Here is a 15,534-nt window from a genome sequence, read left to right on the forward strand (position 1 = left end):
CCTTACGTAATAAATAACAATTGTTGAATCTTTTAAACCAGCAAGAGCTAGTAGTGAGTCCAACGCTGCAGTCAGGGCCTGCTTTTGTTTGTTTGTTTCTTTTTTTTCAAGTATATTTTATTGATTTTGCTGTCACAGTCGTCCCAATTTTCCCCTTTTGCCCCCCTCTGCCCGGTAACACCCTTCCCTCCAGTAATGCTCCCACCACCCTTAGTTCAAGTCCATGGGTCGAGCATATACGTTCTTCAGCTTCTCCAATTCCTACAATATTTTTAACATCCCCTTGTCTATTTTGTTCTTACCAATTATGCTTTTTAATCCCTGCACCTTTCTTCATTCTCCCCCTTCCCCTTCCCAGCTGATTACCCTCTAAATGGTCTCCATATCTGTAAGTCTGTTCCTGTTCTGGTTGTTTTGTTTGTTTGTTTGTTTTTGTTTTTGTTTTTACATTCAGTTTTTGATAGTTGTGAATTTGTTGCCCTTTTAATGTTCCTAGTTTTAATCTTCTTCTTTTTCTTAAATAAGTCCCTTTGACATTTCATGTAATAATGGCTTGGTGATGGTGAATTCCTTTAGCTTTACCTAGTCTGGGCAGCCTTTTCTTTCAACACTGCAAACTTATTTTTGCTTTGGCTGTGATCTTCCTAGTGCTGAGTGGGAGACTCTTCTGTGTCTGCTCTTCAATCTAGACCATTAGAAGTTTCTCCGTGTCTGTCATAGGCGCTTCTCATTTTTTGTTAGTCTTATTGTCTTCAATGAAGTAGATCCTTTAACAGCTTCCATCACTTCATTCCTGTTCTTCAAGACTGTAGTGATGGTGAAATGGGATATGCCTGACTTGTGAGTAATACCTATCACTGATTTTTCCACCTTTGTCATCTATCACTTTTAATTTTGTTTCCAGATCAATCACTACATGCCTCTTACTGGCAAGAATAGCAGTGGACTTTGCATGCTTAGGGGCTGTGATGGACAAAATATGAGATGAAATCAAGCACAAGAGAAAATGAACACTCAAAAGATGTGGTAAATATGAGATGCATGAGGCTTCTGTTTTACATAATGTGGCATGACGTGGCGCAGTGTTTTACAGCCAACATTTTTTTTTTACAAGTATAAAGAGTACACTCTAAAGTAATGATCAAAAGAATAGTATAGTAATTATATAAACCAGTAACATAGTCATTTATTATTATTATCAAATATCATGTACTGTACATAATTGTATGTGCTATACTTGTATACAGCTGGCAGTACAGTAGATTTGTTTACACCAACATCATGACAAACACATGAGCAATGTATTGCATTAGGTCATCACTAGGCAATTGGAATTCTTCAGCTCTGTAATGATCTTATGGGACCTCCATCATTGACTGAAAGGTTATTATGCAGCACATGACTGTAGTTCATTTTTGGGTAATATTTCTCACTTTTCACTGTATATCACTACCCTCCTATTTTAACTAGATATTTCAACATTTGACTTAAGAAGAAATAATTACTAAATAAACCTTAGTAACATCACAAAGGCATTACTCTAAGGAAATACTCATTTACTACATCTACATAAAAATGTGTACACGAATATGCATAGCAGTATTATTCATAATATCCAGAAGCAGGAAAAAAATCCAAATATCCACCATCTGGTGAACAGGTCAACAAAATGTGGTACATCCAAACTACGGAATGCTATTTGGCCATAAAAAGGAATGAACTACAGATGCTCCTCAACCTATGATGGGGTTATATCCTGAACACCACAGCTTAGCCTTGCCTACATTAAATGTGCTTGGAACACTTACATTAGCCTACAGTTGGGCAGTTATTTTGCATTTTATCTCCATAATAATTGCTTTCCTTTTTGTTCACCACAAGCAGGAGACACAGATGGGTGTTTTATAGCCATGATGGGATGCAAAACACAAAACACAACATTCCCCCAAAAGATGGGAACATAGTGCTTTGTAGAGTGTCAGTTGTTTACCCTCATCATCACATGGCTGATTAGGAGCTGTGGCTTGCTGCCGCTGCCTAGCATCAGACAGTAAGTATATCAGACAGTATTTCTAGTCTGGGAAAGGATCAAAATTCAAAATATGGTTTTCACTGAATGCATATTTATTTGTATCATCACAAAGTTGAAAAGTAGTAAGGAGAGCCATCGTTAGTAAGGCACCGTCTGTACTGATATATACTGCAACAGAGCTGAAACATCAGACACATTAGCCTAAGTCAAATGAAACCAAATACTGTATGATTCCATTTGTATAGAATTTCCAGAAAATGCAAATATATATAGCTATAGAAAGACCAATTGTTCCCTGGAGCTGGCAGTAGGAATGAATTTTAAAATACTTCAATGAGCAGAGGCCTAACTAGAAAAGGATACTTCTTGATTTGGTCTTAGGCTCTTGATCACTTACTGTCACAGATCAGATCAGGTGGTAGTTTGTTGCAGATTTCCAAAACGCTCCTCTGTGATAGGAAATCTCCTTCTTTATTTTAATGTTGTTCTCTGAATAGCAAACTGTTTCCATCGACAGAATCGGACTGGCCCTTTATCTTCCCATTACTATCGCATGCTCTGCTAACTCATTTTTGCCAAGAATGCAACACTATTTTATTTTCCTCTGGCTTTGTGATGTGTTTTGCTGTTTTTAGATATATCCAGTTGCATCTTCCATAACAATCAATCTTGATAGATTATCCCCTGGTTTTCTTTATGTATGTCATGCTTCCCCTTTAGTGCCATCTTTAGAGATTCAGGACTAGGGCAGATCACACTGTATATTCCCACCCCACAACCCACTACAATTGTAGAGAGGTAAAATTAGCTTTTAGTATCAAAAACAGACCTGAAGGGGAAAGAAGACACAAAGGGTAGTATAGGAAATCTCTGTGTAGTGACAGATGTGTCTTATCCCTTTGCTTGAGAAATTTTGGGATGAGTCAGTTGGTCAGACAGTAGGTGTGCTGTTTTGGAAATAAAGCCCAAGACTTGTCTTTTTTTTTTTTTAGAAACCAGCTACTGCCTTCCATAGTTTCTGTTCAGTCGCCAGCAGCCCGAAAACTCTCCCGCCTCCCCTCAAAACAATTATCTCTCACTGATACAAAAATCACTGCAAACATATAGCATGTAACCTGCTTGGAAAGTACATTTGCCTTACAGAGGAAAAAAAACCTACACTTTTAAACTATGATTATCTGCTTCTTTAATAATCTAGATAAAGATTACCTCTCTAATTTTACCAAGAACAGATTGCAAGTTGAAAGATACCACCAGTACTTTGCATAAGTCATGTTGTATCACTGCCAGCTATGCAATTGAGAAGGTTTGGGTCTCCTAGCTTCTGATTGCTTAGATAGCAAAGTCAAATTATCTTGTTTTTCAAGCAGGGGACTCTCCCCACCCCCACCCCCACCCCCAGGAAAGAAGAAAATCCAAACAACTAAAGGACAGCAATAAAAATAAATACAGTAGGAAAAGAAAAATAGCTTCAGTTTCCCCACCTCTAACAGAACTGGGCTACATGCTCAGCAAGTTCCCCGCAGTGGTGGTTTCAAGTCCCCAGTGTTCTGAACAGTGAGGAAGCGGTCTGCTGTTTCTGACAGACAGGGAAGCTAGGAGCACCTGCTGGGGAGCTGGAAAATTCATGGCCTTGGGCCAGTGCCTGCCCTGAAGGATAGTCCCCGCAAGGGATCTGGAAAGGTAACCCTGAAGGACCAGGTAAGTGATCTCCCCTCTGTCAGGTGCATTCTACTCTCCCAGGCTTCAGACTTCCCTCCCTGATCCTGTCTTTGCTTTTCCCACTTCTTTCCCCTAATGCAAGCTCCGAAGTCCCTGTTGCTATCAAATCACGTCTGCCTTCCCTGACTTTAGCTGTAGCACTGTCTGAAACCTTGCTTTGCGCACTTGCCTCTCCAGCCCTGTATTAAGAAAAAATAAAAAATAAAAAATTCGATTCCTTTTTCCTGATCTGGTTCCTGAAACCTATAAGCCACAGAGCCCTCTCTCACTTACCCTTCTAAACCCCTAAAATAGAGCCTGTTCCACTGCTCAGGATTATCTGAACAGAAGTATTCTCCAAGTTTACCTCGCATCAGCAGGTGAAGCACCAAACTCACTCTAGTTTTGCTTCAACTATCAATCCCTCCAGTAATTGCAATCGCTGGGAGATAATTTTAATTTTCACTCTTTGAACTCTCATTAACCCTGGGCTACGGGGGCTGGACATCCCGAGCCTGAGGAAGCCCTCCGTCCCCTGTCTGTGGGGCACCAAAGCGCCTGGCCGGGGAACATGCTCCAGACGCGCCACTGGCACCTGCGCGCTTGCTTCCCGCGCCTGTGGTCCAGGGCAAGAACCTGGAGAGCCCCGCGGCCAGAAGCCTAGAGTATAGAATAGGCAAGAAGGAAAGGGAAGAAAGCGCGGCGAGCGGAGCCGGGGCGCGGTGAGTCGCGGGGCAGGCTTACCTCGGCAGGCGCCCGCGCAGCAGGCTAGCAGCAGCAGCATCCGGAGCTGGGATGCCGTAGCCCTTGGTCCCGGGGGCAGCCCGGAGCGGCGGCTCGCTGCTGGCGGCATCTTGGGCCCTGTGGATGGCTCGGGTGTCGGGACTTTGCGCTGCTCCACAGGGTGTCCTGGTCTTGTCTCTGCGTCCCTGGAACGCCGATCGTGGGCCTGGGTCGCCTGGCTGACCGCTCCGCTCGCCGCCAACTTTTAAATCTCGCGGACACGTGGGCTGGTGCGGCGCTGTCCCCGGGCGCGTCACCTCGCAGCTTGCCGCCCTGGCCCCTCCAGCGTCACTCCGGACCCGCCGCCCGCCTCCTCTCCACGCCCCTGCGGGACCCGCGCCCCCTGGCCTGAGCTCTGACTCAGGCTACCAGCACTTCGTTGTCCCCACTCTACGAGCTTTGGGAAAGGGGAGAATGGAATTAAAACAATGAACGTCCATTCCCTCCTTTGGAGGGATCTGAGTGGGGGCCGAAGGAGGATGGCATACCGGGTGGTCCGAAGAGGCTGGGACTTTTAACGTGCATGTGGCTGCGCTCTCTCGTTTCTTAACGCCTGTCTGGGACGCCCCGTGTTCCTCACTCTCCCGGGGAAGCCTGCTCTGCCCAACAGTGTGGTACCCTCTCCCTGAGCTCCATAGAACCTCTGTTCCGTTCACTGGCTTATCCCCAGCTCCTAGCACAATGCCTGGTGCATTTAAAAACAATACTGGTTCAACAGTAATGTTGATGTTCTCCAAATCCCTGCAAGGCCTGAGACCATTTAGAAAAATGCAGTTGTCCGTTAATGAAGGTCAAGAAAAGAAAGGACTGCGGGGGGGGGGGGGGGGGGCTTGACCACACACACATTTCTAACAAGTCTGGAAGGTCTCTGGCTGTCTTATGAATGTCCGAGCCTAAGGTAATTCCTTTTCCTATGCATTTTTATTTATTTATTTATTTATTTATTTTTTTTGCTGCTGTCACTCCCGAGCTGTTGCCTCCTGAAGGGTGGTCTGACTTCCACTAACACTGTCCATAGTTACTTCCTAAGTGGAACCGTCCAAGAACAGCCTCTTCAAGGACGCTGCCTGATAAGGTTTTAATTTTCTTCTACAGAAAGAGGGAAGACTGCTCTTATTTGACCTCCTTTTGAAATTAACACTGAGGAAGGAAGTATATTAACATTTCTTTCTTTGTTTTATTGGTCGGTTGCAGTTGTCCTGCCTTGTTCCTGTTGCTCTCCCCTGCCCCCGCCACAGCCAATCCTCGCCCCATTGTCCATGCCCGTGAGTCTTCTATTCATGTTCCTGGACATGCCCCTTCCCCTTCTCTCCCCCATTACCCCCCTCCCCCCATCCCTCTGGTCACAATTCCAAAGAACCCATGCACCCCAATGTTCATCGCAGTGTTATTTACAATAGCCAAGTGCTGGAAGCAGCCTAAGTGCCCAACAGTAAGTGAGTGGATCAGAAAACTGTGCTATATTTACGCAATGGAATACTACACAGCAGTAAGAAAGAAGGAACCCCCACCCTTCCGGACAGCATGGATGGAACTGGAGAGCATTATGCTAAGTGAAATAAGCCAGGCAGTGAAAGACAAATACCATATGATCTCACCTGTAAGTGGAACTTAATCAACAACCCAAACAAATGAGCAGAGTAGAATTCAAGACATGGAGATAAAGAACAAATTGACATTTCTTAAGGGAGATATTTAAGCCAGACACTTTTCCATGCTATCTCATTTAATATTCATGGCACCTCTGGAATGTTAATGTATTATGATTCTCATTTGATGATGTTTGGAGAGATTTATACAATCTGTTCAAGGATATTGGCATATGAGAGAGCCACTGCCCCTTCTACTCTCCAAAGATGCTTCTCCGCCAAATCAGGGTTTTTAATGTGTTGGGCATGCACTGTGCAGTCCAGTATAGTCATGGCTTGCCCTTAAGGCTACATTTAGTAACAATAGGACCTTTCCAAAAGGAATTTACAATTAGGTAAAGAACTCCAAACTCACACTCAAATAGTTGTATTACAGGGAGATTGGGATAGTGCTATGTCAGAAAGAGGCAGAAGTATAGCCCAGACAGAAAAAGTGGGGGGGAAATGGCTACCATTTTTAAGTTCTTTATATACATGAAACATGTGAGCAAGGCCAGATTATAATAAGGCCTAGACCAGGTTTGAGGATGGGTGAGAATTGATTTGATTCAAAATTGTTTGTATTTTGATTTATTTCCAGAGTAATAAAATAGTAGTTCAAAAGATGTAAAGGAGTAAATGAAATAAGGATGTAGGTGATTGGAGGCAACTGTGGTTGCCCACTGCCTTCCTTCTGTCTCTTGGATGTGCCCTGAAAGACCCCTAGTATCAGTGGCCTGTGTGGAATGAGATGTCAGCAAAAACAGAGGAGCCTGAAAACAGTGGGCTCTATGTTTTTTATACACCCAGCAGGTCAGCAAAAGAGACAATCATGCATTACAAGTTTTTCTTTTCTGCAAAAACCAGGTTGTTCTGAATGTTCTTGTATGTGTCCCTTGGTGCACATGTGGAAGAGTTTTCTGAGGTATATACCTAGGAGTAGAGCTATTAGGTCATAGGGAATAATCTATAATTAAACTCTGCTTTAAGTTATTTCCCAATGTGTTGTACCGGTTTACACTCCACTGCAATGCATGAAGTTTCCGTTGCTGCACATGCTTGCAAAAATCTTTACCAATTCGGTGGGTGTGGCATCTCACTGTGTGTTTGCAATTCCCAGTACTGATAAGGTTGAATATCTTTTCATAAATGTACTAGAAGCCTGTTTGGTTCAGAAGATGGTTGTCTATTTAGAGACAAGGATACCTCTCAGCTCTCTCCACAAACATCTTTGGCATCTGGATGAAATTCCCATTTTATAACTGAGTTAGCCTTCTCTTTCAACACTAACATTTCATAGTTATTTTTTCCCACCTGTCTCTTTAAACTATGTAGATATCAACTTTTGCTTCCAGGAAAATCTCTCAACTAGAAAGGACTTTTGAATGAACTACATTGTACTGAGAAAACACCCCAGGAGAAACATTCTCCTAAGAGACAACAAATGAACAATGAAATACAAAACATAAAAAAAGGAGGATCACGGGCCAAATACATTTCTTAAGAATTCCTGTTGTAGGATAAATAAGTTTGCCTTGATAATAACACAGCAACTCACAGAGAAACTTTTCTTGTTTTCTCTAATTACTTGATAAAATTAATCTAAACAGTTTACAGAAATAATAAACATTATTAAAAGTACTTTCCCTTAAGGTTGTTTTCAAGTTCATACAGTGCACATACTGACTGTGAGGTGGACTGATGGTGAATAAAAGATTTGTATGTCCAAGAGATAGTCCTGCTAATGATTTCTGCAAAAGGAGCTGAGTTTCATGCTTCAATTTAAGCAGGCATTGTGGGTAGAAATACTGTCAGTGAATTCTCTAAGCCTGACAGCGGCACATGTTTATCTCAGAGAGCCTTTAGAGATAAATTTCTTTTGAGATAAGTAATAAGAGAATTTTTAAGAAATCAATTCAATAACATTTTGCAGTTACTTCGATGTTCTCAAGACTACATTTTTTTTTTACATGATAGATAGTTCTGAGGGTAAAGCCATTATAGAAAAACAGCACTGTTATTGCTAATATGAAACATGACATTAAAAAATTACGATCTGTAGAAGTCAGAATCTTTTCTTTGTTTCTTAAATTGCAATTAAAATATTAATACATACTCATGAAAGGCTTATTAGATTTTCTTGACATATTTATGAATCATATCAGGGCAAAGCTGGCAGAAAAAGAGGTACTTCCAGACATATGAGGTTTTATTAAAATAGAACCTAAAATTAAGTGATAGCTATAAAAATACAAGGAAAGATCAAGTTTCATTATTTCTGCACAGTAAGTTGTATAACTGCATTTTATAGTTAGACTTGTTTTTAATCTATTTAAAATGAATCAAAACATTGTATTTTGTAAAAACACTTGGTATTTATGAAAAATATACAATTTTCATACATAGGCATGTTCAAATAAAAAATTTTATTGCATTTAGTCAAAAGAATTGAGAAAAATTGGGTATAATTTGGTTTTATTAAAAAATACCTAATATAAAGAGTCCTGGAATGAGTTTTTGATTGTAAAAATAAGTGACACTTCAATTAGTAACATAAAAGAAGTAATCGCTACTCATTTTATCTGTACTGTGTCAAATAATTGTAACTCTGATTGTTTAAGTTGACCATACAGATATAAAGTGTTGAAAATTGTATATATATACCATATTGCTTTAAATTAAATACTAGACTATTATTTTAAGAAATTTCTGAGAAGAATAAAATTAGCAGTGTTGAATCTTTGTTCATGTGTAAGGTAATTGAATTTCTTTTTCTCAAAAATCAATCACAGGTCCTTTTTCTATGTTTCCACCCATTAGTATGCTTTCAGATGTAAGTTACTTTCAATCTTACTGAACCCCAACCCTAATTTAAGAGTTTTTAGACTTTTGGTTAAGATGGAGACATAAGTAAACATGCTTCACCTCCTTGCACATCCACCAAAAGAATTACAACTAGACCTCAGAACAAATAATATCCAGAATCTTCAGAAAATCAAGGCATATGGAAGTCTGAGAGCCAAGGATATAAAAAAGCCACATTCATCCCTATGGGCAGGATGGGTGGAGATGTAGAGACAGATGGAGAGGCAAGGAGACACGATGCAGCATGGAGAGGCAGCGCTGGCGGAATGGGTGGTCCCACATTCATGTGTGTGGATGAAAAATCAAGAAGGATATCTTGGGAGCAAGTGATCCCAGCCCCAGGCCAGACCACACAGTCCAGGGTTCCAGAAAGTGCCAGAAAGATAAATCCCCATAACTTCTGGCTATAAAAACCTGTGGGGATTGGGGTGGTAGAAGAAACTGCCAGATTTTCAGGAGACTCCACTTAAAGGGCCCACATGGCCTTAAAACATACACAGACCTACCCCTCTGGGATTCAGCACCAGGGCAACAGCTAGAAGGGCACCAGTCGCACAGGGCGATTGCAGCCAAACCACAAGAAACCAGGCAGCAGCATTGTCCCCTGTCTGAGCCCTCCCCAAAGCAGAGCCCACAAAGTGGTGAAGCAGGTTGCCTCACCCTGGCAATTACCTAAGACTCTGACCCACACAACTTTCAGGTGCCTTTTCTACAACTGGCCAGACAGCTAAGACAGGGAGTCAAAACAGCTCTACCTGATACACAGAAACAAACATAGGGAGGCAGCCAAGTTGAGAAGACAAAGAAATATGGCCCAAAGAACAAACAAAGAACAGAACAAAACCCCAGAAAAAAAAAACTACACAAGATGAAGATAACCAATCTATCGGATACAGAGTTCAAAACACTGGGGATCAGGATGCTCAAAGAACTCAGAGAGTGCAGCCACAAAATAAAAAAGACTCCAGAAGAAATGAAGGTTACACTAAGTGAAATAAAGAAAAATCTACAGGAAAACAACAGTGGAGGGGATGAAGCCAGGATTCAAATCAATGATTTGGAACATAAGGAAGAAGTAAGCATTCAACAAAAACAGCAAGAAGAAAAAATAATTCTAAAAATGAGGGTAGTATAAGGTGCCTCTGGGACATCTCCAAATGTACTAACATCTGAATATTAGGGGTGCCAGAAGGAGAAGAGGAACAGCAAGAAATTGAAAACTTATTTGAAAAAATAATGAAAGAAAACTTCCTTAATTTGGTGAAGGAAATAGACATACAAGTCCAGGAAGCATAGAGAATCCCAAACAAGTTGGACCCAAAGAGGACCACACCAAGACACATCATAATTAAAATGCCAAAGGTTAAAGATAAAGAGAGAATCTTAAAAGCAGCGAGAGAAAGGCAGAGGGTAATCTACAAAAGGAGTTCCCATAAGACTGTCAGCTGATTTCTCAAAAGAAATTTTGCAGGCAAAAAGGGGCTGGAAAGAAGTATTCAAAGTGATGAAAAGCAAGAAGCTACAACCAAGGTTATTCTATCCAGCACAACTATCATTTACAATGGTAGGGCAGATAAAGTGCTTCTAAGACAAGGTAAAGCTAAAGAAGTTCATCATCACCAAGCCATAATTACATGAAATGTTAAAGGGACTTATTTAAGAAAAAGAAGAAGATCAAAACAATGAACATTAAAATGTCAACAAATTCACAACTATCAGCAACTGAATCTTAAAAAACCAACTAAGCAAACAACGAGAACAGGAACAGAATCATAGATGCGGAGATCATTTGGAAGGTTATCAGTTGTGAAGGGGAAGGGGGAGGTGGGGAAAAGGTGCAGGGACTAAGAAGCATAACTGGTAGGTACAAAATAGACAGGGGGAGGTTAAGAACAGTATAGGAAAGGGAGAAGCCAAAGAACTCATATATACAAGCCATGGATATGAACTAAGAGGGGAAGTTGCTAGAGGAAAGGGAGTACCAGGCAGAAGGGGGCAAAGAAGGAAAAATTGGGACACCCATAATAGCATAACCAATACAATATTTTTTAAAAGTTTTTAATGAAATTAAAGGAAAAGAGCAAAAATGAGTAGTTAATATATTTACTTCTTAGAGAAAACTGAAAAACAAAGTTAAGGCAATTATTGCCTTAACTGAGTAAGTTTCCAAGCAGATCACCCCTAATATTCTCTATCATGACATCCATTTGTTTAATTGTTCAACTGCCAACAATTGATTTGTGAGGATTGTAGTTAATCAGACAAATTAAATTTGCACTACTTTTTCATACCTATCTTCCTACACTTTTACTATCCTAGCACATTATTACTCCATCTTTTGTTTTTTTAAGATTTTATTTATTTTCTTTTAGAGAGAGGAATGGAGGGAGAAAGAGAGGGAGAGAAACATCAATGTATGGTTGTCTCTTAAGCACCCCCCTGGAACCCAGGCATGTCCCCTGACTGGGAATTGAACTGGCGACCATTTTATTCACAGGCCAGCACTCAATCCACTGAGCCACACCAGCCAGGGCCATTACTCCATCTTGTAATAGAGAACTTCAGGAATACTGAGTTAATTTTATATCAGACAAAGTTTCCAGGCAGATAATATGTTACCTTATTGATGGTACCTCCCTTCCTGATCACTTGATAATAAATAGCAGCCTTCTTCCCCTCAGCACTTCCTATATCATTGACATAGCTGTAATTTTTTTTTCTCTCCTTAGCACTTATTACCACCTGATATACTGCATTACGTATCTTGATCTATGTAATTGTTGGTTTGTTTATCATCTGTCTCCCTTTACTAGAAAGAAAATGCCATACCAGGTTTTTACTCTCTCCTATCATTTAAAAAAACACTTATTTTATATTCACGTTCATATTGTTTTATTATCTCAAATTATTAGAGTTGTTTAGAGCACTTAGCACATAGTGGGAACTGAAATATATAAGTAATCTGATTTCTAAAACTTTTATTTCTAATAGCAATAGGGATGATGAAACGATCTTTCACTGCAGAAAGCATTGCTTAGGATATTCCTGGGCTCTACTTCTTATGGTTTTACTTAGTTTAGGAAACTTTAGAACCTAGAATTGATAAAGAGAAGAGTCAATAAGCATATGTTAGAAAGTTACAATAAATACAGAAATATTGTTAGGAAGTGGGATTATCTACCATGGAGAGCAAAAATTCTGGGAGGCAGCATGACCTCATTATTGAGAACTCGAGAGATGGAGCTGGACCACCTACCTCGTTTTGAGTCACAGCAATGCCACCCACCAGCTGAAAGACCTTGAAATAATAATTGACTTGGGAAAGATACAGTTTTTATTGTTTCTAAAATGGGAGTGTGTAATTTTTTTTTGCCTGCACAACATCCCTTCCTTTGAAAAACCAAACCATCCCTCTTCTATAAGACCCCCAAACCCTTCAAGGATCCACCCCTGGATTTGTGCAGGGGCTATGGCAAAGGCTTTCTCTCTCTCTCTCTCTCTCTGTAAATTTGACATATAAGGACCATGTGGGTTACATGCAAGAAGCTCTCTGACAATGACACCAAGTAGTGATGAGAAATGGAGAAAGAGAGAAGAGATTGAAATTATTATACATGCTAACATTCAACCATGTCCAAAGCCAGGTCCATCCTTTGGAGTTCAGAGTTAGGTAAATGAAAATTTTCCATTTCTATTATGTTTCGGTTGGGTTTCTAAAATTTGCAACAGTGACTGACACAAAATAAGTGCATAGTAAGTTTTACTATGTTGGTAATGACAAGAAAATGGAGGAAGAAGAAAAGATTTTCAAATAGAAGAGAGGGTTTTTGAAAACTACTAAAGTTTTACTTCTTTTTGTATGTCATAATGAAGAGTGGCGATGTGTAAAAGAGGAAGAACAGGCATAAAAAGAGAATTCATTATCTTCCACGCAACTTTCAAGATCTAGACCCACAAATTCTTCAGGAAGATAGAAGGAGGTGAGACAAATTACTATAATAATCTATTACCATCCAGACTTCTCAGAAAACACAAAACCCGAGTTCTTAAGAACTTTTAAAATTGGTATTTTGAAACAAGTACAAATTCACAAGAAATTGACACAATAATGCACAGAGGGATCCTATGTGTCCTTTGCTTAGTTACCCCCAAAGGTAACATCTTGCATAACTATGGCGCAGGACCAAAACCAGGAAAGTGACATTGGTACCATCTGCAGAGCTTATTCAGCTCTCACAAATTTTACATGGACTCATTTGTGTGTGTGTGTTTGTGTGTAGTTCTACGCAATTTTATCAAGTGCACAGATTCTTGTAAATACCACCTCTACAATTAAAACCTAAAACAATTCCCCTGTATATATGTATGCAATTAAATCTGGTAAATTTTTTTCTTATTAAAAAGACAAGACATAGAGCAATTCCATCCCTACAGGCTCCCTTATCCGACTCTTTTTAGCCATATCCACTCCCCTCTCCTCATCCCTAACCCTAGCAACCATCAATCATCTTCTCTATTATTTTCTTATTTTAAGGATGTTCTATATATGGAATCATATAATATCTTACTTTGAAAATGGCTTTTTCCACTCAGCATAATTCTTTTGAGATCCATCCAAGTTATATGTATCAACGGTTCATCTCTTTTTATTATATTTTGTTTAACAATTCACCTGTTGAAAGGCATCAAGTTTTTATCTATTATGAATAAAGCTGCTATGAACACATGTGCGCAAGTTTTTGTCTTGACGTAAGTTTTCACTTCTCTGAGATAAATGCCCAAGAGTGCAATTGCTGGTCCATTAGGTTAATACTTATTTAATTTTATAAAGGATTGAAAAACTATTTTAGAGTGGATGTAACATATTACTTTCCCATCAACAATGAGTGATCCACTTTCTCTGTACCTTTTCCATCATTTGGTGTTATCATTATGTTTTATTTTAGCCATTCTGATGTGTACATGTATAGTGATATCTTACTGTGGTTTTAATGTGCATTTCTCTAACACATTGATTTGGGGCATCTTCATTTGCTTATTTGCCATCTGTATGTCCTCTTCAATCACATGTATGGTCATGTCTTTTTACCCACTTTCTAATATTTTTTTACTGTTTAGTTTTAAGAGTTCTTTATATATTCTAAATAAAGGTTTTATGCTGAATAGTTATTTACAAAAATTTTCTTCCAGTTTATGCCTTGGAATTTCATCCTCTTCCAAAGCCTTTCACAGAGCAAAGTTTTAATTTTGATGAAGTCCAATTTATCAAACTTTTTCTTTTATGGATCATGCTCTTAGTATCATGCCTGAAAGTTTTTCACCTAGGCCTAGGTTCTGAAAATTGTCTTCTGTGTTCTTTTTCTCCTAAAAGGTTTATACTTTTAAGTGTTATAATTAAAACTGTGATTAATTTTAAGTTAATTTTTACATAAGGTATAAAGTTTAAGTCAAGGTTTTGCCTGTGGACATTCAGTTGAGGCCACAGCATTATTTGAAAAGGCTCACATAAACTTTTTAAAACATGAAGTTCATGTTCATTCCTTTGGCATTACCTTCAAAGCTGTTCAGAGAGTAGGAGAATCACTATTTATTCAGAAGTCACTTTAAGATAATCTTGTTTGCAGTGATTTGATTTCACTGTCTTTGCAGCCTCTCAAAGCCATTTCTGTTGACAGGTCAATTGCATCTCATTCCGTAGCAGGAAAAAGAACATCAGTCCCCCAAAAGAGCATAATGTCTGAAATGATGTGACCTTTTCCAGACCAGAAAATGTACTGCTTATAAACTCATACCCAAACCCCAAGGTCCCTATCATTTAACGTAACTTCTTCTTCCTCAACAAAACCTGGCATTTACATGGGGGATAATGAGATCAAAGCCTCAAGCATTACACAGAAACTGTTTTCCAAAATCCTGGGTATGGAGTAATTCAGGTAACAATAAATGTAGATCAAAACATGCTGGGACATGACTTCATTTTTAGGAAGACATACTCAGTTTAGAACTTGAGAATGTCAAAGGAAAGACCTGTGTGATCCTTCTGTCAACTGAAAAGCTATACTGGAAAGTGAGTGTGGGTCTGTGGATGGAGTAACACAGTATCCTTCCCTTGAATCCAACACAAAGATCTTCATAATACTCAGGAAAATTTGAACAGGTTTGTCTCTACTCTAGAGAAAGAAATGAATCCATCAGATTCAAAATGCTGCTGCACACATGTCCTTTTCCTGATTATCTCCCAGATATGAAAATGATAGGAGAGTAGCATCAGAGAGCATGCTTGGGGCTTCAAGACTCAGTATGGTTGCATTACTACGATTTACAGCTACAAATCTGACCATTTCCTCAGCAATATATGCCTGTGGAGTAATAATAATAATAAATACTGTACTTTACGTATTATTAATTCACAGAAGAGAAAGTTGTCAAAAAAGAAAAATAAAAAAATACACCAAAATGGTAATTGTGTTTTTTTTTTAATTTTTCTCTTATTTTCACATGTTTTACAATGTGGCTAAATCAGTT

This window comes from Pteronotus mesoamericanus, unplaced genomic scaffold, assembly GCF_021234165.1.
Source record: "Pteronotus mesoamericanus isolate MK-2021 breed Mesoamerican mustached bat unplaced genomic scaffold, CSHL_Meso_final contig_180, whole genome shotgun sequence".
Lineage (NCBI taxonomy): Eukaryota > Metazoa > Chordata > Mammalia > Chiroptera > Mormoopidae > Pteronotus > Pteronotus mesoamericanus.